This window comes from Azolla caroliniana, unplaced genomic scaffold, assembly GCF_043228905.1.
Source record: "Azolla caroliniana isolate FFs.n. ecotype wild unplaced genomic scaffold, voAzoCaro1.0.p SCAF_2, whole genome shotgun sequence".
Lineage (NCBI taxonomy): Eukaryota > Viridiplantae > Streptophyta > Polypodiopsida > Salviniales > Salviniaceae > Azolla > Azolla caroliniana.
In genome coordinates, this window is record NW_028230437.1 from 21,974,490 (window position 1) to 21,994,891 (window position 20,402).

The following is a 20,402-nucleotide window of genomic DNA, read 5'->3' on the forward strand; positions in this document are numbered from 1 at the left end:
TTCTATTCATATTGGACGCTATTATATTACTTATGTGTGCTTCATTCACATCTCTAAAAGTTAGCTTGACATTTTAACATTGATATTTAGTTATAATTGTGTAGTAAAGTTGTGAAGGAGGATATATGGTTTTACACGACAAACTGCACACTATGGAAACTTAAACTTTTCATCGTGTTGGAGTTATACAAGCTCCTTGATAACATATGCAAACATTATGTTGAGCCATTGGGAGTAGTTTTGTAGTAGATCAACATAATCTAGTAAATATTATTCCCCATCATGAGTGAAGGTAATGAATGTTTGGAAAACAAGGTTACCTATAAACATATGGAAAAAGCAAGAAGATAATTATTTCCATCACAAGGATCAAATGGCAATAGTCGAATTGGTGAACGTAAGCATCAATGTTAGCACAAAAGTATACTTGCATCTTGCTTGCAACATGTGATGACATGGTCACAACATTTATCACTTATGTGACAAATCATTTGGTTCTCTCCAAGGAGTTTTCAACATTATTGTAAGAGGAAGAGTTGCATATGGGGGTAAGTCGACAGGTGAATACAAATTTTAGTAGGTTGACTTTTCAAATTCCATGCTTAAATACTCTCATTATTTTTGGTATTATAGATGATATCATGGAAATTGGTTATTGGTCATTGCCAATGTTCATGTTGGATGGTGTTACTGGTGGGACTAGTGTGACAGGTGTGAAACGTATCAAAAGGAGCCGAGCACTAACAATCGAACAAAGAAAGCCGAATATCAAGGAAGGAATGGGTGGAAAGTGCCGAGCAAAAGGGAGCTATATATATCGGGATTAGCAAACACAAAAGGGGGAGATCTAGAGGACTAAGGATAAGGATAGAAAATTTGAGATTGAGTGAGTGTAACTGAGAGTACTCAGTGCTTGTATGTGCATATTACACTTTAATCGAATATATATACGTTTTGTGGGTAACTTCTGTGTCCTGTCTTGTCTGTATTCCGATCTCTATCGATCTATCTATGTAAGTTCGGTTTCTGTAAGGAACGTATCCAAGAATTGGTTGTGGCCGTTTTCGTAGCTTATCCTTCGTGTTTCCCCCGGTCGTAAATCCCTCCCCAACTGGGACAATCTAAATAACGATCACGAGCCCCAGGAAGTCATATAACCATGACGATCTCGGTTGGACGTCGTGTCCCACTCTCCTTCGCACCACAATACCTTGACCCGATTACTCAGGAGGAGTAATCGAAGGTGTTCTCTAGGGAGGGAGTAACAGATGCGAAGTGGTTTGAGGTAATTTCCTAAGGACACAATGTTATATCATGAATTAATGCTAATGGTTTATTTACAATTGACTTCATTGAACATCATACGGACATGAATGTGTTTTCAAAAGGTATTATAGATGAGGCATTTCCTTCATCACCACATGATCAAGGTGCAAATGGTGATGTTGTTCAAGTGGCCCCAAGGGTGCAAATACCTTTTGAAAAGCAAGATTTAATCAAAAGTGCAATGCTTATGGTGCGCCAAATGACGAGTTAGATCAATAGATGAGTTTGACAATATAGGTGTCAATTGGAATTTTAACAAAAAGGATGACATAATTGATGAGGATGAAGAAGACCAATTTAAATTCTATTGTGAGGTTGATTTTGATATTGACCTAAACGACAAATGCAAGATACTTGTTCTCAGTTTCTCCATTCTAGCAAGCTTATTGTACACTGCTTAGGATTTAGGGTTTATTGTAAAATTTCCCCCATTCCCATCACTATTTTCTCTTACATGTTTTTGTGCATTTCCTTACATCCATTCATTTAACATGCGTCAATGCCTTCTATAATAATGTCTAATTCCTTTTGTATTTATACTCCCTCTTTCTTCAATGCCATTTTCTTGTATACATTTCATCGAGTTAATGGTGATTCTAAATTGCTTATAGTTGGCTCCTTCGTTTTCAAAGATAATTTCAATCTTTTGATTGAATTACATTATCCTAACTTCTAAGGTACATATGTTTTAATTGTTTTTTCTTTGTCTCGCATGTTATATGTTGTATGATGTATCAATATGTTTCCATTCTTTCTCTTACATGTTTCTTTTTTTTTGGTATACACCCCCTTCTCTTGGAATGCCCCCTTTTTTGTGCACATATCCATTTTCTCCTACAAGACAATGAAAAGTAAGAAATAAGGGTTAGTGGTGGCTATGCTAATGGTCATATGTTCTTCTTTTCTTTTGTTATGTTCACAATAATTGTTTTCTTCAAAACTCTACAATAAAATGTGCCCATCTTAAAATGGTGTATGCATTAGATCCTTTATATTGTCGTATATGTATACAAATGGAAAAAATACTTTTTGGTTGTGTTTCATTGAGTTGGGCTTATATGTATTTTCATCAAGGTCCAAGGAGGTGATGGAAAGTCATGCATGCTTACATATTTTAAATAATATATATATATATATATTATTATAAAATATTTTCTTCAACAATATTAAGAAAACAACGCATGAAGGCTACAACTTGAACCTAACTGCCTAGGAGGTTACAACTTTTTATAATGATGTAGAATAACCTAGGACCAAATATCAAACTTTGTAGAATGTGTTGAAATTTGTTGATATTCAAGAAAGATTCCATGGAAGTCGATAGTGCCATTGAGGCTCTTGAGTTGACATTGTAAACAGGGGCAACTTTTTCCATCACTGAAGAAGCTTTTTCCTTCTCTTGTTCACAGTGTCTGGGGAACCGTGCATATGATCATACTGGCCACGGACAACTGCCAACAAGTTCTCCCATATCTCAAGCAACACGTCTCATAGATTAATGTCTGCTGCATCATAAAGTCGGTTACATTGACATTTCCATAATGCCCATAACGTTACTATGGTCATTGTTTTCCAAATTTGGATAGATCGCACCTGCTTTTGAGGTTGCTAAAAGGGACTAACTAATATCAATATTCTATTATGTATTGTCATTGTCTCCTGAACATCGTTTGCCTCATACAACATCAAGCTGGAATGTGACACTCCCTACATCGCTGACCCCCAAGAGAATAGGCAACTGACATTGATTGTTAGGAATAAAGTCATGACTTTATTCCATACTTGTTGAGCGAAGGGACAAGACCATAGGACATGCTTGGTAGTCTCCTGAGCCTCATGACAAAATCCACATTGCCTGCAAATTGGGTGTTGCATTCCCTTTCAATGAATGACTGACCGGTAGTGCCATATGCACTAATAGCCATCGAAAGAGAATAAATTTAGTTGGCCCTTTAAATGACCAAATCCATCTCCAATAGGTTCTCAAATGCCAAGTTGAGACACCCAGTTGGTCCAATGTTTTTAAGTTGTTGGTATCGTTACATTCCGAGAGAGCAGTAATGATCTTCCAAGTTTTACTGAGTACTGAAAGAAGGGGACCTTTACGATCTTTTCACCGAAGGAGTGTGACCAAAGCCAACCCCCCGGATCCCATCTTAATCTTGCAACAAGGTCTTTTGCGTATAACTACAATATATCACACATATGAGCAATTGAAGGATAAGGATCAAGCATCCATTTCTTTCTAGTTTTAGATAATATTTATATTTTAAATATTTTAAATAATATTTATATTGATAAATAACTTTTTACATTCAATCAATGAAAAGAATTTGATAAAAAAGTGTCCAAAAATTTGGTCCAACCTAATGACAAAATTTTCTCAACAAAAGTTTTGATAATAAGGGATAAGGGGGTCCATCTTGCCATTATTAGTTAGGGACATTGTGTCAATTTTTCTATGTAATGACAGTTTCAAAATTTTGAACTATAGAACAAATTTATTAGTATAATCGTAAAAAACAACCCTTTTTGTTGTCTAGTGTGCATAGGACTTCCTTCATTCCAAAATATGTTACTATGTTACATTATCTTGCAAATTATTGTAGTTGAATTATTGAATATATCTTTGGAAGCACTTGGGATACAAGTTTATGTAGCAAAAATTAAATAAAAGGTTAATGTGCTATAACTTATAAGTATCATAAAAGTTGAGAGTTTCATAAATAAATAAAAATCAACATGCAAAAATACTGGAAGACCTGACTTCCAAAGACCAAATGGATACTGAAAAAACATAATCAAAACTTTTTTTGCATATAGAAACACTATAAGCCTATAAAAGAAAAGAACATATTCAAGAGCTTTTTCAACACAAACGACTCTTATGAGGAAAGTTTTAGCTATTCAGAAGGCTACATATCTTCAAATAAGATTGTTGATTGTGTTCTTTGGTGTACATCCTTAGTCATGATACATGCACAACACAAATGCACATGGATAAGCACGCACTAAGTGTATGGTCGAGGAGAGGCCAACACAATTAATTATAATTAGACAAGATAACATCAAATATTTTCTCTATTATTTTGCAAGGTATGAGATTGAACCCTTAACACTATGGAAAGATTACATTAGATAATACAATTGGACTTGATGATGCACCTTGATTGGATTATAGGACAAGAAAAATTAGAACATAGCACAATGTAAGAGTAAAAAACAAGAGCACTTCACTCTTGATTAACGCTTAATACATCGGGAAAACATAGCAATAACTGCAAAAGAGAAAAACAATTTTGCATGCTTGTGGGATACTATCTCCAATATAGTTAAACCCAATATATGTCACTTGGCCACCATCAAATATAAAGAGAGTTGTTCAAATGGCCAATATGCTAGTTCTAGCCAACAATCTTCGAAGTCATCTTTGATTTCCAACCCTTGGGCTAGCTTCGCTACCCACTTCTTTCTCTGCTACCAACATGGATGATGCAATGAGTTCTATTCATAATATAGCCTTTGATATTTTCCATTGTGGTTTTTGTACCTTCTCCACATTAATCTTTGTTGGGGAGTTTCTAATGACTTCTATCACAATGTTGTTTGCTTGTGTGGTTGGCATTGAATCGTATGTTATTAGGACTCAAATACATTCTTCATTCCACAGATAGTCCTTTGCTCGCCACTTTTGTTGCATGTTGTGCCTCTTACTTAGTAGGGATTTGTTTGTGATGTTGGTTTGGAGTGTCAGGACGATTGATCAACATAGTCAATGTTATCCTTAGCAATGCCTACAAATATTGTTAAAGAACATCAATTCCAAACAGGAGAACTACTAGATATTGATCAAGTTTCTCATCGGATTCCTCCAAGCCTTTGAGCATGTTAATATCATCCACATGAGCACATTCATCTTTGATTCACAATCTATTTTGTTTGAACATGGAGATCTTATGTTGGGCTTGACAAAATGTCATGACATTTATGACTACTTGGGTTTGATCTAGGTGGTACGTAGCCATGGTCATCCTAAGAGCATTTAATTTGCATTTTTTTTCTCACATATCAAATGATTACATATATATTGGAGGCCCAATATCCACCCAAATCTAGTGTAAGTTGGTTAAGGAGCACTAAAAAAGGGAGGGATTGTGCAAGCGTTGGCGCTAAATCCACATTGTGCATTTCTTCCCTCTTTTTGTCCAATGCAAAGGCACTTTTTTCATTAAGAACATTGACTCAAAATCCTTCATTGAAGATCATGCCAAACAAGCTATAGGTGTGGATTTGGATGGTGATGATTGAATCTAGTTCATTGATGATGGTTTAGTTTGTAGATAACCTTACTAAATTGATGTGTGTCGTGTTCTCCCTTTCTATCAAAACATTCGTAATCACTCATTGCCATACATTGTTTGAAACAAGGTAGACTCAAATGGTTCTCAATTAATAAAGCCACCTTGTATTCTAAGAGGGCCAACATACCATGTCAAGTATCGTAGTGGTATTTCTTAACGTAGGTCAAAAGTTGGTTTGACCATAGCTTACTTTTGAGTCATTGAACCTCGAGGGTTCTTGATTAATAAAGCCACCTTGTAGTGTAAGAGGGCCAATGTACCATGTCAAGTATCATAGTGGTGTTTCTTCACTTAGGGTGGGTCAAAAGTCTCTAAGGGGGCTAACATACCATTTCAAGTACTGTAGTGGTGTTTATTCACTTAGGTTGAGTCAAAAGTTGATTTGATGGTAGCTTTCTTTTGGATGGGTGGACTTATGGATTACTCCTTTATTTTCAAAACCATCCATTGCATGTCTATTCTTCTTGTTAGTGGATTAGAGACAAAAGTTGGATTCTCTTGTCTTGGTGGACTGACACAAAGGGTCGAACGACTTACTTACCGAGTCATTCTATCAATGGAATTGTGGTCGGAGATTGGAGTCAGACGACTCTACTCAATGCTTGCTTACACACCATTAAACAGAACACATACATCGAATTACCATATACTATTATGATCGACTGTTAACTATCTTTATTCCAAGTAAGATAATTCTGAATTGTAGAGACACAGAATATACTCTAACTAACAAAATTCTATTAACTTATAACAATAAAGACCAATGATGTTACAATGCTCTCGGTCCCTTTTTATAGGCGACTTGAGAGACTTTACCAAGATGATACAATTGTCATTCGGCAAGAACCTACAGTGACAACTAATTGTCCTATTTTCCTACTTGGCGATTCGACTATTCCCTTTCACACTTGTCCTATTACGACTACGACTTTGACTCCTATTTTGACTATCCTTCACTAATTTGTTGACGTATGTACTTGGCTAGCTTAGTCTGTCTATCCGACCAGCTAACACATGGCACACTCATGGGACGGTGCCTTGCACGGTCAAACCCCAAAAATTTGCCACTTAGTCATCGTCATTCCCATTTACATCCTCCCGTTTGTCCTCATTTAGAATGTCCAGCAAATTGGGCTCCTTCTCGCCTTGACCTTCATTCTGGTCCGTTGTCCGTGGCTTGTTGACTTTCTATTTGTAGTTGTTCGGCATGTGGAGTCGAATCTGAACCATTAAAAATATGGGTTGTCTGTTGACTTTGGGTTTGCTCTTGTTGCTCTCTGTTGACTTGTTGTGAAGTCGACCAACTTAGAATTTAGAATTATAATTTTTTATCGTCCATAAAGAGGCCAATTTTGACCTATGGGACCATAGTATACATGTGTTCTTGATATGCGTCTCCTTCCTAAGAAGGGGTATTCATACATTGAAGCACAAAGTCTCTATGTGTGACTAAAGCATACACATATGAGCTCAACCTTCTCGGTGGTGTCTTAAGTATGACACTTAAGTTATCACTCCCTTTTAGTATGTCAACATATCTTGAATGAATTGCACTATATGTCGAGCATGTGAAGAGCAAGTGACATTCATCCTCTACCATGCCTTCATTGCGTACTTTGCATATCTTCAAGTCCGTTACATTTTGATACCATGATGCAACTTCAATACCTAACTTGTGAGGTTGAGTGCGAAGCAGTGTAAGGGCTCTATGAGCATTACTACTCATATTGGTAATGAGATAAGGTTGGATATGATCAATAGGCATTCTTGCTTTATATTGAGACCAACATTCAGGGTTGACATTTGCAATGTAGTATTCTAGCTTTGTCCTCTTAGCATCTTCCCACTTCATCCTTAATGATTCCACCAACCTTTTCTCAATCATTACATACTACATAGCATTGCCCGAAAGCTCTAAAAGATCATCCACACCCCATCTTCTAAACCATTTCCTTATGTCAAAAACCCAACCGGATTCTTTTGTAGCTCACTTTTATGATTCTTTTGTAGCTTACATCCAACTTCCAATGTGGTAATTGATGATTCGACATATTCTCAACTTTTGTAATGTATTTATATACTCTTTGGAGTGCCAATAGTTCTATGGGTCGAACACCTATTTCCAAGAGCATAACCTGGTAAGAGGTAGTGCATTTAACTCCTAATTGCCTCCTGAAAAACATCTTTTGAATTTTCTCTATCTCATTCCATGCATTAAGAGAGATGGTGCCACCCCATACTTCTACTCCATAAAGCAATACTTGAGTTACCATGGCATTGAACAACATTAGTTTTACTTCCCATCCACAAGTATCACTTTGGTTGCATTGGTTGCATTGGTTCTCCAAAAGATCATACGATTTCCAACCGCCTTGGAGCCTAGAATCAAAGCATGCACTCCATTTATTTGTGGCAGGTACGTCAATACCAAGATATTTAAAGCATTGAACAAATTGTATATGTTCTCCTCTATATGTGAGCATAGGGTAATGATGAGGTTGGATGGTTTGCACTACCATCATTTTTGTTTTCTCCACATTCACTGCTAGTCCACTACTATGGCAAAATTCTTCTAAGTAAATGTTGCATACTATCAACATCATATGAGAAGAGTACCACATCATCTGCATATAGAAGCAATAAGATGACGTGTTGCATCAATTTGGGGGCATTCAATCCTTCTTCTCTTGCAACCTTATTCACCACTTCTTCTAATTTACCAATACATAAGCCAAAGAGTGTGGGTGATAGTGGACATCCTTGCTTGACCCCCATGTTACTTAAAAAGTGCTTTGAGAATCCACTATCCATTTTTAGTTGGCATTTAACTTGCTCATATAGACATGCAATAGCAACTCGGTACTCTAATGGCATGTCAATCTCTACCATTCTATTCCAAAGCTCACTTCGTGGTACGGTATCAAAAGCTTTCTTGAAATCAACAAAACAACAATAAAGTTTTTTTCCTTGCAGTAGACTCTCTTCCATGATTACTCTCAATGTGACCAAATGATCCACAATGGAATGTTTTGGTCTAAATCCTACTTGCCCAAGTGCTCTTTTGCTTGTACTTTCAGCCCATGTGCGTATCTTTTGCCCCATAATAGTGCTATATAATTTAGCAATAGTTGAGCTCACCATTATTGTATGATAATTTGATACTTGATTCTTATCTCTGGTTTTAAATATTGGTTTAATCCAATTCATAAGCCAATAATTTGGAAATCCTTGTTTTATAGCTTGCTCTATAATTGTCATTATCCAATGACGAGTATGTGGCATTGTCCATTTTAAAAGCTCACTTGAGATGTATGTTGCATCTGTTGCTTTCCCACTCGCCATCTTCTTTATTGCCTTATTGACATCATCAATATCAATACATGTAGTGCATGGTGTTTCAATTTTCTCAACCATAGGCGCCACACCTTCATGCATATATAGCCTTTGTACATAGTCTAACATCTCTTCATTTGTAAAGTGACCTTTCACATCTTCTTTCTTACCCTTGAGTTGTCCCCATGCTAATTTTCGTTTGAGCTTAAACCAGTTTTTCTTTTTCATCTCTTGCATTTGGAAATATCTTCTTTTCTTTCTCCTCACTACTTTCTTATATAGGTGCCATGCAACAATCTTTTCATTTTCCCCTTCTATGGACTTAAACCATTTGAGATACATCTTACATTCATCGTCGAACCAAGAATTATGTGGAAAACTACACATCTTATGCCCACCCACATGCCTTTTAAAGTATTGATATCCAACCTTAAGGATGATATCCTTCAAATGTAACCAATTTTCTTTAACATCGTTGCTTAGAGAAAAATTTAACAAAATTTGGTTCTCCACTTCATTTGCATACATCTTAGCTTTTTCGTAGCAAGGTCAGATGATACATCTATTTTCCTCTTTCACTCCATGGCATCTATTGGTGAAATGTGGAATTGCAAGCTCTAAGTACAATGGCTTGTGGTATAAGTCTGGAGATAGAGAACCAACTTTAAACACATTCACCAATGATAGATCACATGCCAACATTAATGCATAATCAACCACACTTCCTCCACCCGAGGATGGTAAACATGTGAACACATTTGTCAATGGGAATGCCTTTATACCATTTAGGATAATCAAGTTTGTGCAATTTAGCATATGTATCAAAAGTTTTCCATAATCTGACATGACACAATCCTCTAAGTCACGCGTGCAATAGATAATGTTCTACTACATTTTCTTTAAATGTCGTCACATTTTGGAAATTTCCAACCCTTGCATTGAAGTCTCCCATAATTAAAACTTTATCAATCTTCTCAAATGAAAGTATATCATGGCATAATTCTGTAAAAGGATCATCACAATCTAACCCAAACCTACTATAGTAGTTTGAGTCTTTGTGAGGAATGTAACATGCAACTATATACAACTTCTCTTTCCCCAAATTAGCCTCTATCCATATGTATCTCTTATAGTCATCTTATTTGCATATTTTGATAGAATTATCTAAGCACTCATGGTAGATACATGCTATCTCTGCACGCCCAATATTCCCTTTGGAGTGAGGCCATATCCATTTTATGAGGTATCCGTCTATCTTAGTGTACGTTTTGCCTCATGTTCCCATGTTTCAACCAAAAATATAATATTCATACCTTGAGCTACACCATTGAGTCCTAAACCCTTATTCCATGGATATCCTCTACAATTCCAAAACATTACTTTTAATCGTGAAGCACTTTTAGTCCCATAGGTCATTGTTTGCTATGCATTTTGATTTTTCTACAATCTTGCTCTTGTGGAGTTCTATCATCTGTTACAAAAAAACTTGTCCCTTTTAAGTACACCTTACTACTATCTAGAATCATTGCCCTTTTACGTTCATCAAGGATTGTACAAACAATAGCTCGAGATGACTTTCCCTCTAGTTGCTTTTTGCCAACCCTATGTGTGGCATATACAATAACATCTCCCATAACAAAGTGATCTTCAAAGAATTTTGTAATATTCTCTCTGAGAGATAATGCATTCTCTATTTTATTCTCTTGCATACCTCTAATCACAATATTATTCTTTCTTCTTTTGATTTCATATTGCTCCTTTGCATCTAACACATCCATGGTATTAGAATGCCTTTGCGCGATTTTTGGTGTTTCTTTCAAGAGAACATCATTCCACCTTGTCATGATCACATCTTCCTTCCCTTCAATTGTAGATTTTATTTCGGCATTTTCCTTCACTAAAATCTCTTTTTCTGCTTCAAGACTCAACAATTTTCTTTCTATTTCAGGCATCCAATTATCTTGCATTTGAATATTCATGTTCTTCATTGCATGTAGTTCTTCATGCAAAACTTTAATCTCTAACTTTTGCATTTCCATTGTATGTTGAAGAGTTAATTCTCTCTCCTTACAAGCATACATTTCGCTTTGCATATGCATCACTATCTCTTGCAATGAGATATACATAGCTCCCATCTTTTCCATTGATAAAGTATGCATTTGATTGTTTGGTCTTTCAATCACATCATCATTGACTTTTACTCCTCTTTGCCTATTTGTTATTAATAAAATGATAGAAAAAGTAGAACGCACCTTTTCAATCGATTTAGGGTTTCAAAATCTACCTTGAGTTTGAGGAACCGCGGGGCAAAGAGGGTTGTAGAAGAAAATACTCATAAATTCTCACCATGGTAATGGAATTCAGCAAATAAACATTCATTAGAAAGCTCTCTGAAAGAGCTTTCCAATGAGGTATAGAATGCCGAAAACGATGGTGGGAGAGAGATGGGCACACAGAAGAGAGAGAGAGAGAGAGAGAGAGAGAGAGAGAGTAGTTGGATCGCAATCGTGTTTTCTTATGGTCGACTCTCTTCTTGTTGTCTCCTGGAAGCTTGTTCCTCGACCCCCGGTTTTTGGCTTTCTGTTGTTGGCTGGCCTTCTTGCCACTCGTCATGTGGCCCCATCAATAGTTGTCATCTTGACGACTGGTTGGGCAATGACATCAATGATTGCCCCTTCTCCTTCTCCGGGGTCTTACATCCTCTGATGGGCAATGACATTGGGCATAACAGAGTCAATTATTGTGCAATGATCAGAATCATGGCTTTCCCACCTTTAATCACCACTAGATGCACTCGAAGCATTGTTGCAATGTATCTCTAGTCGATTTTTTCTCCCTCATAGGTTGCTATGATGAATCCTGCCTTATTCTTTGGCCTTCAATAAGTTTTCAGGTTCATATACGCTACCTCTAATAAAAAATTTGTAACTTCTCTAAAGAAAACATCAGGGCATCCTTGAGTTCTATATGCTTTTGTTGAAGTTGAATACACACCAAAATAAGATTGAAGAATGTCCTCTACAACCGCGTCCATTTGATTATCCCCTCATTTTTTAGATTTAAAATCTATCGTACCTATTTGTTGGTGAGTTTGTCGACGTTGATCTTGTTGACAACTTCCATAGCATGTTGATGTGGTGGGGCTTCAGCCACCCTGATAAATCCATCCAACCCATTGGTCTGCAACCAGTTCCTAAGATGTACTAAGATCTCGATCAACATTTCTCTTGTTGATTTGTCGTCTGAGGTGAGAGTATTGTTCTCTGTGCAAGAATGTGAGGGTCTGAGTAGTTTAGGAGCTCTATTGAAATGAAAGTTTTGTCGGGAACTCAACGCTCCTTATGTCCAACACTCGGCCACAACCGAGCTTCTTTTCATACGCAGAAAACGGGAAACAAATGCACAACACGAAGTGAGAGAAGATACACACAATACACAGGAGGTTTATGTGGAAAACCCCAAACTAGGGGGAAAAACCACGGCAGCCCACAGGCTGCAAACTGTCACTATGTAAGAATGAACAAACAGTGAGTTCACGGAGGCAACGACCTCGTGCTCATGATCTTCGCCACAGGCGGCGGTTACAACAGAGGCAACAACCTCGTTCTCTCTCTCTCTCTCTCTCTCTCTGTACAGTTACGCGCTCTCCCTTCTTCTTGCAGCAACAAGAAAATCACAACAACAACAGTAACAAAAGGTTTGCCCTAAGTCATATTTATACTAATATGACTTTTCGGCTATTTACAAATATACCCTCGATGGGCTCTCAGAAACATATTTACGAATATGTCTCTTCCTCCGGTTCTCCCCGGGTCTGCGTCCTCCGGCTCTCCGTAGCCGGGTACTCCTCATCCGGTTCACACCGGGCCTGCACCATCTGGCTCTCCGTAGCCGGGTACTCCTCATCCGGTTCATATCGGGTCTGTATCATCCGGCTCTCCGTAGCCGGGTACTCCTCATCCGGTTTCGGCCGAGGCCTATCGGCCTTGGCCGAGTTTGTTCATCGGCACTGTTCTTCTCCCTTCCCATCCGGAGGGACCTGTTTCCCAACAAGTTTGCCTCTCTGTGCTTTTCTGTGTGAGGACAATGGGAAAAATAAGGTTTTGTATCGGTGCAGAAGTGGTCCATATCTCAAGATGAAAACGGCTTCAAGAATAGAATCTTCTATTAATGACATCTTTAAGAACCACTCATTATAAATGATTCTAATGATTGATGTGCCCTTCCATAAATAGGCGTGAAAGAGATAGTGACAAGAAAGTATATATGCCAAGAAAACTTTTTTTTTTTTTTACTACTGGACTAACCCCTTAATACAAAGTGTTTACTGAAAAGAATGGCGTGTGGAAGCAATATAGGAAAACTGAACAACAGAAAACGCAAGTTTAATGGAGAGCTTAGGTTTTCACAGTACGCACAGGAGAGACAGAGAGAGAATAACACAAGAACTTAAATTTAAGAAATAATACTCACACTGTACATAGGATGTGCTCAGTGAGCACTTTTATACAAGCCCTGACAATGGGCTGACACAAGTACTGACAGTACTTGACTGCTCATAAATGAGCCTTGACACTTACTCCCAAAACTATTCCTTACGAGGAATATCTTTCTAACGGCCTTTCGGTCTACGCACCGATACGGCCTTTCTACGCACCGGTCTGCGTACCGGTTTTGTGCACCCAGTCTACGCACTGGTTACACATCGTATTACGCACAAATGTTGAGCTTGTCTCTCAACACTCCCCCTCAAGCTCAACTTGAGATTCCGCCTGCTTTGCCGGACCTACGCTCCGGCTTCTCCTAGCTCCACGCCTCGCTCGCACTCCTCGGCCTGGTCGACTCCGTGCGCTTCGACCCTTATCTGAATCAAACATCCGAACCGACTCGGCTACCTCCGATCGGTTTTCGCTCTCGTCTGAGTTGGCTGTTTCCAACTCGTCTCCGGTCTTCTCGCCTCCCCCATGCCTGGTTGGCTTTGGCTCTTTCTTTCGGCTGCTCCCCTTGTGTCCGCTTTCAGACTCTTCCGTGGATCCGCTCTCGGCTTCTTCAGCCGATCCGAGGTCTTTTCCGCTCCTTTCCTGCTCCCTTTCGTGGTCATCTGGGACATTTCTCCCCCTCAAGTTCGGCACGTCGAAGTGACGCAACCCAAGCGCACCCGAAAATTACCACAACTTGTCCAGACCAAGAGGCTTGGTGAAGATGTCAGCGGTTTGCCGATCCGTCGGAACATATTGAAGTTCGACTTCACCAGAAAGGACACGCTCACGGACAAAATGGTAGTGCAACTCAATGTGCTTGGTCCGTGCATGGAAGTCGGGGTTCTTCGCGAATTGGATGTTGCTGAGGTTGTCGCAATAGATCGTCGTTGGATCGGACACCTCCACCTGCAAATCCTAAAGTAGCCGCTTCAACCATATGGCTTTGCATGTTGCGACAACCGCTCCTCTATACTCGGCTTTGGTGCTCGACAGTGCAACTGTTGGCTGCTTCTTGCTACTCCACGCTATCGCGGCACTCCCAAGAGAGAATGCATGTCCGGACATGGATCGGCGATCGACGACATTGCCGGCCCAGTCGGCATCAGTGTAGCCGACCAACTACGGGGTTGTATCGGTCCGATATAACAGTCCGCGGTCCTTAGTGCCGCTTACGTACCGCAGTACACGTTGCGCACACTGAAGGTGCTCCTCGGTAGGTCGCGCCATGAACTGACTGATCACCCCGACCGGATAACTGAGATCGGGTTGGGTGATGGTCAAGTAGATAAGGCTTCCGACAACTTGTCGGAACCTTGTCGGATCGCAAACCTTGCCGGAATTGGGGCGAAGCTTGACAGTTCTGTCCAGAGGAGTTGAGACGGACTTACAGTCTGCCATCCCAAATTTGAAGAGCATATTCAGCGCGTAATGACGTTGGCTGATTAGTATGCCTTCGGGGGTGCGAATCACTTCGATCCCTAGGAAGTAATGAAGGTCCCCCAGATCCTTCATGTCGAATGATGCTGCAAGCTGGAGCTTCACGCGGTTGATCTCACCTAGGTCGGCGCCGGTGATGACCAAGTCATCAACATAGAGTAAAATACTGACCAGCCTGAGTCGACCTTTCCGAATGAACAACGAGGAGTCCAATTTTGACGTCGCAAAGCCCATATGACGCAGCCAATGTGTGATTTTTGCATTCCAGGCACGCGGGGCTTGCTTCAATCCGTAAAGGGACTTCTTCAATCGGCATACTGCCGACGTATTCGGTCCGGAGTGAAATCCGGGGGGCTGTATTATGTACACTTGGTCCTCAAGCTCACCTTGCAGGAATGCATTCTTTACATCCATCTGATGTAGGTGCCACCCCTTGGCCGAAGCTACTGCGAGCAAAACACGGACGGTCGTCATCTTTGCGACCGGCGCAAACGTCTCATCGTAGTCGATGCCATGTTTTTGCGCGTAGCCTTGTGCCACTAACCGGGCCTTGTATCGGTTGACCGAGCTGTCGGTGTTGTACTTGACCTTGTACACCCACCTACATCCGATCGGCTTCACACCCTTCGGTGCGTCAACCAGGTCCCAGGTCTCGTTTTCCGCCAACGCGTGCATCTCTTTCTCAATCGCGGCGCGCCAATTCGCGTCCTTCGCCGCTTCTGCGTAGCTCCCCGGCTCACGCACTTCCGCTTCACGGGTCATGTATGTATAGTGATGCGCCATGTACTTGTTGTATCCAAACCGCACAATTGGGTTCTTTTGGCGGGTAGATCGGCGTAAACGGTCATTTGCCGATGTCGAGGTCTTCTCGGCCGACCCGGACTTCGTTCCTGAAGGCCCATCGCCACTTCCCTCGGAGTCGGACTCGCGTCGGTCTGACTTGTTCCTATCCGTGCCGGAATCCGACATCTTCTTCTTCCCTTTCTCTTCATGCGTAAGCCCTCTCCTCGGCTTCCTACGCGGGGAATGCACGGCCGAGTCTCCACTACTCGTCGGCTCTTCATCGGACTGGTCGTACCAACTCAGTCGTCCATTCGGTCCACTTAACCGAAATGAAATCGAACTCTCTTCGGGGGTCCCGATTTCAGGCTTAGCCGGAGGCACCTCGGCCTCGCTGTCCTCATCGTCAGAACTCAGATTGGAGGTGAGATCCGGTGTCGGAGGCAAGTACCAGGATGCAGACTCATCAAACACAACGTCACGGCTCACACGCGGTTGTTTGGTACGTGGGTTATAGCACTTATAACCCTTTTGCTCATCCGAATAGCCGACCAAGATACACTTCTTGGCTTTTGCGTCCAACTTCCTCCTTTTCTCCTTCGGCACATATACATACGCAATGCTACGAAAAACTCGTAAATGTCGCAAGTTCGGCTTTGTTCCAAAGTATAGCTCGTGCGCCGACACTTTTTCTCCGATCCGGTTCTAGATGTATACTGCAGTTCTTACCGCCTCGGCCCAATAGAACTTGGGCAAGCTCTTCTCCTCCAGCATTGCGCGTTCAGCTTCCACAATCGATCAATTTTTTCTCTCGGCCACGTCGTTTTGCTCTGGCGTGTATCTACAACTGAATTCGCGCCGAATTCCCATTTGTTGTAGATAACCGTTGAATTGACCAGAAAAGTATTCTTTTCCGCCATCTGACCGCAGGCACTTGATCTTTCTTCCTGTTTCCGTTTCCACGAACCTTTTGAGGTCCCGGAAACAGTCGAAGACTTCGCTTTTCCTCTCAATGAGGTAGATCCACGTGTGTCGCGTGTAGTCGTCTATGAAGGAGACAAAATATCGGCTCCCGCCAAGACTAACGTTTTGTGCCGGCCCCCACACGTCATAGTGTATCAAGTCTAGCTTGTTCCGGCTCCGGTTACGCTCGTTTGGGAAAGGAAGTCGGTGTTGCTTCCCAAGCTGGCAGGCTTCACAAATTTGTGCCTTCCGGCCACTAAATTTGGGCAATCCAAACACCACTTGTTTTGATTGCAGGTCTTGAAGCCGTTGGTAGTTGACGTGGCCTATCCGTTTGTACCATAAGTCGATGTCCGACTCGACTTTTTGTCCCTTCGCGAACATTGCGGTGCCACCGTCAGTAGAGTCAAGGATAAACATCCTCCCATCTCTGCGCCCTTGCGCAATAATACGGCCTTCTTCCTCAATGAAGCACCCAAGATGCGTAAACCGAACCTGCATCCCCTAGTTGACGATCTGTCCGACCGACACCAGATTCTTCGTGATGGTCGGGACGTGTAACACGTTCATAAGTTTCCCTTTCTGCCCTACATGGCTCAAGGGAACTTCACCGACATTCGCGATCGGATGCGAAGGGTCGTCTCTAGTTGCGACTACTCCTGGTTGCGTCGGTTTCTCAAGGTATGAGAACCACTCCTTGTGGCACGTCATGTGGTTTGACGCACCGGAGTCGACATACCACACCTCGTCTGATTTCGGGGCGGACTGTTTCATTGAGTTTGCTTCGTGTCTCGTCACGAAGACTGACCCTTTTCCGGCTTTTCCGGATCCTTCAGCGTAGTGCGATCGCTGCCGATTTCCTTTGTCGGTATGTCCGGAACCAGACCTCTCCGACTCGGTGCGCTTCTTCCAGCACTCGCTCTCCCTGTGGCCTTTCTTGCCATAGTAATAGCATTCCGAGGCGGATTTCCCTTTCTGGTTCTCGTCACCTCGACTCCCCATGTTTCCGGAGGGTCTGGAATTGCTGTCGGCATCACTTCGATGCGTTCTTCCTTGATCCCATCAGCCGCTTCCATTGCGTACCGACTCACCTCGTCCACCATGACCACGGGGCCTTTCTCCCTCTGTGTACAACATCTTGTTGTCGGTGTGCGTGCTCGTCGACGCACCCACGTGGTTCTCCTCTACCAAGAGCATCGACTGTAAGTCGAAAAAGGACGGCGTATTCTCCCAGGTACACACTGCAGTTCGGAACGCCCCGAACTTCGACGCCAAACCTTCGAGACCGACCTGGACCATCTCACTTTCCTTCGATGTTCACATCGATGGAAGCTAAGGAGTCGCATATGTCCTTAATCCTCGAGGTATAGTTAGCCACCGACAAATCGCGTTGTCGTAGGTTGCTCAACTCCTGTTGAAGCTGAAGCTTCCTGGCTGTGGTGCTCGTGGCGAAAATCTTCTTTAGATTTTCCCATGCACCCTTGGGCATTTTTGCATCCCGAATGTAGCTTAGTAGCTGTTCACCCACACAAGACGCGAAGTAGTATAGCACTCTGCTCGCCGATTGTTCCCACGCTGGGAAGTCTTTGTGTGTCGAATTGGGTGTTGTGTCATTTGCTCCATCGACATAACTCTAGTAACCATGTCCGAGCAGGTACTGGTGCATCTTGTAGGAACAAGATGCGTAGTTGGTTCTGTCGAGCTTCTCCGTTGGAAGCGAGCTAGCCATTCCTCTGTCCATCGGTTTTCTTGTTCTTCTTCGTTGGTTTTTCCTTCAAGCAAATTCAGCTGCAGAGGTTCTCAACCCTCTCGCTCTGATACCATGAAAAGAATGGTGTGCGGAAGCAATATAGGAAAACTGAACAACAGAAAATGCAGGTTTAATGGAGAGCTTAGGTTTTCACAGTATGCACAGGAGAGGCAGAGAGAGAGTAACACAAGAACTTAAATTTAAGAAATAATACTCACACTGTACATAGGATGTGCTCAGTGAGCACTTTTATACAAGCCCTGACAATGGGCTGACACAAGTATTGACAGTACTTGACTGCTCATAAATGAGCCTCGACACTTACTCCCAAAACTATTCCTTACGAGGAATATCTTTCTAACGGCCTTTCGGTCTACACACAGATACAGCCTTTCTACGCACCGGTTTGCGTACCGGTTTTGTGCACCCAGTCTACGCACTGGTTACGCATTGTATTACGCACAAATGTTGAGCTTGTCTCTCAACATTTACAAACATAACCCTTTTAATTGATTATGGTTGATCGACCATCATTGGGTTGGTCGATCGACTACCCATAGTAGTGTTGATTGTTAGGTCGGCTTGGTCATTCAACTCTTTAGGTAGAAATGGATTGGTCGGAGTTAGCCCATAGTATGGTTTAAGCCGAAAACCGTTAACCCACTTTGGCATTACTAGATTGGTTGTAAAGTATTGTTACTTGAGATATTTCCTAAAGCAATAATTGTTGCATGGGAGCAGGATATTTGAATGAATATAGGGACTTGGTAAGGTCACATGACCCAGAGGTCAAAAGCAAGGCATCCTATTGTTGGTAGCGGCACAAGAACCATACTATCAATGATCTAAAGGAAGCTTTTTGGCTCGTATTGTTCATCGGTTGTGCTTATGATATTCAATGAATTTCCACAATGTTTGATAATAACAAACTGGAGTGAGTCAACAAGCACACCAAGCTTGTAAGTCGCAATTGGGCAACAGTTTGGTTTGAACGACTTGAACTGCGAAACCTCAGTTTAACAACTTAACTGTTTGGCTCAAGTTCAAGTCTTTGTAACGGTTTAGTTTAGCTCGATTTGAACCTTTATCAACTTAACGGTTTCTAGTCTAAACGGTTTAGAATTGACATTTTCTTGATTGATAATTTATTTTCTTAATTATTTTTTTGAACAACCTTTTAATTTCAACGCCTAATTTTCGGAGAAATCTTTAACATTTTGAAAATTCAAAAATTGAAGTTTGACCTAACTTAAACCAACACCGAAGTGTAGTTGTAATAGTTTGAAAATATCTAAAGCCAGTGGTTTGAGCTTAAATTTTTTGTAGTGGTTCAGTTTGAACGACTTCATGTTTTAGTTCAGTTTAGTTCAGTTTTAGTTTCAAAATTTTAAAACAATTTGAGTTTGCCACTCTCACATTGAATCAAACCATTTTCGATTGCAACTCTTAAAGTTGTAATTCTTGTACATGACTTGCCATACTTGGAGCCAAAGTTTAATATTTGTTGTTTATAGGCTTTGATAATGCTCATTAATCCTTGAACACACACATACACATCAACATGTTGTCAATAGTATAGCTTTTTGTACATATCACAGTTATGTGTGTGTAGATGTAACAATCCCTTGGCCTCTACTCTAAGTAAAGAATTTGTAGCACGTTATCAACACATGGTCCGGTCATGAGGAGAAACTCACGAAAGCCTCTAGATCGAGACAAGTTAAGGAAAGCTAAGGAGTTTGTAAGAAAATTTTAAAAAGGGTCAAAACATCCTATTGCTAATGGGAAGATGTAGGCTCAAGTCTTGTATGAAAGAGAAACCAACATTTGTAATATGTTTTGTTGATACATGCAAACCCAAAAATAGTAATATTTCAACTATAAAAAAGAAGGGTTGCCTCATTTGTGCGCTCATTTGTGTGGGTCTAGACTTTAGACTGGGGACTCAGATAAAGGGAGCAAGAAAAGGGA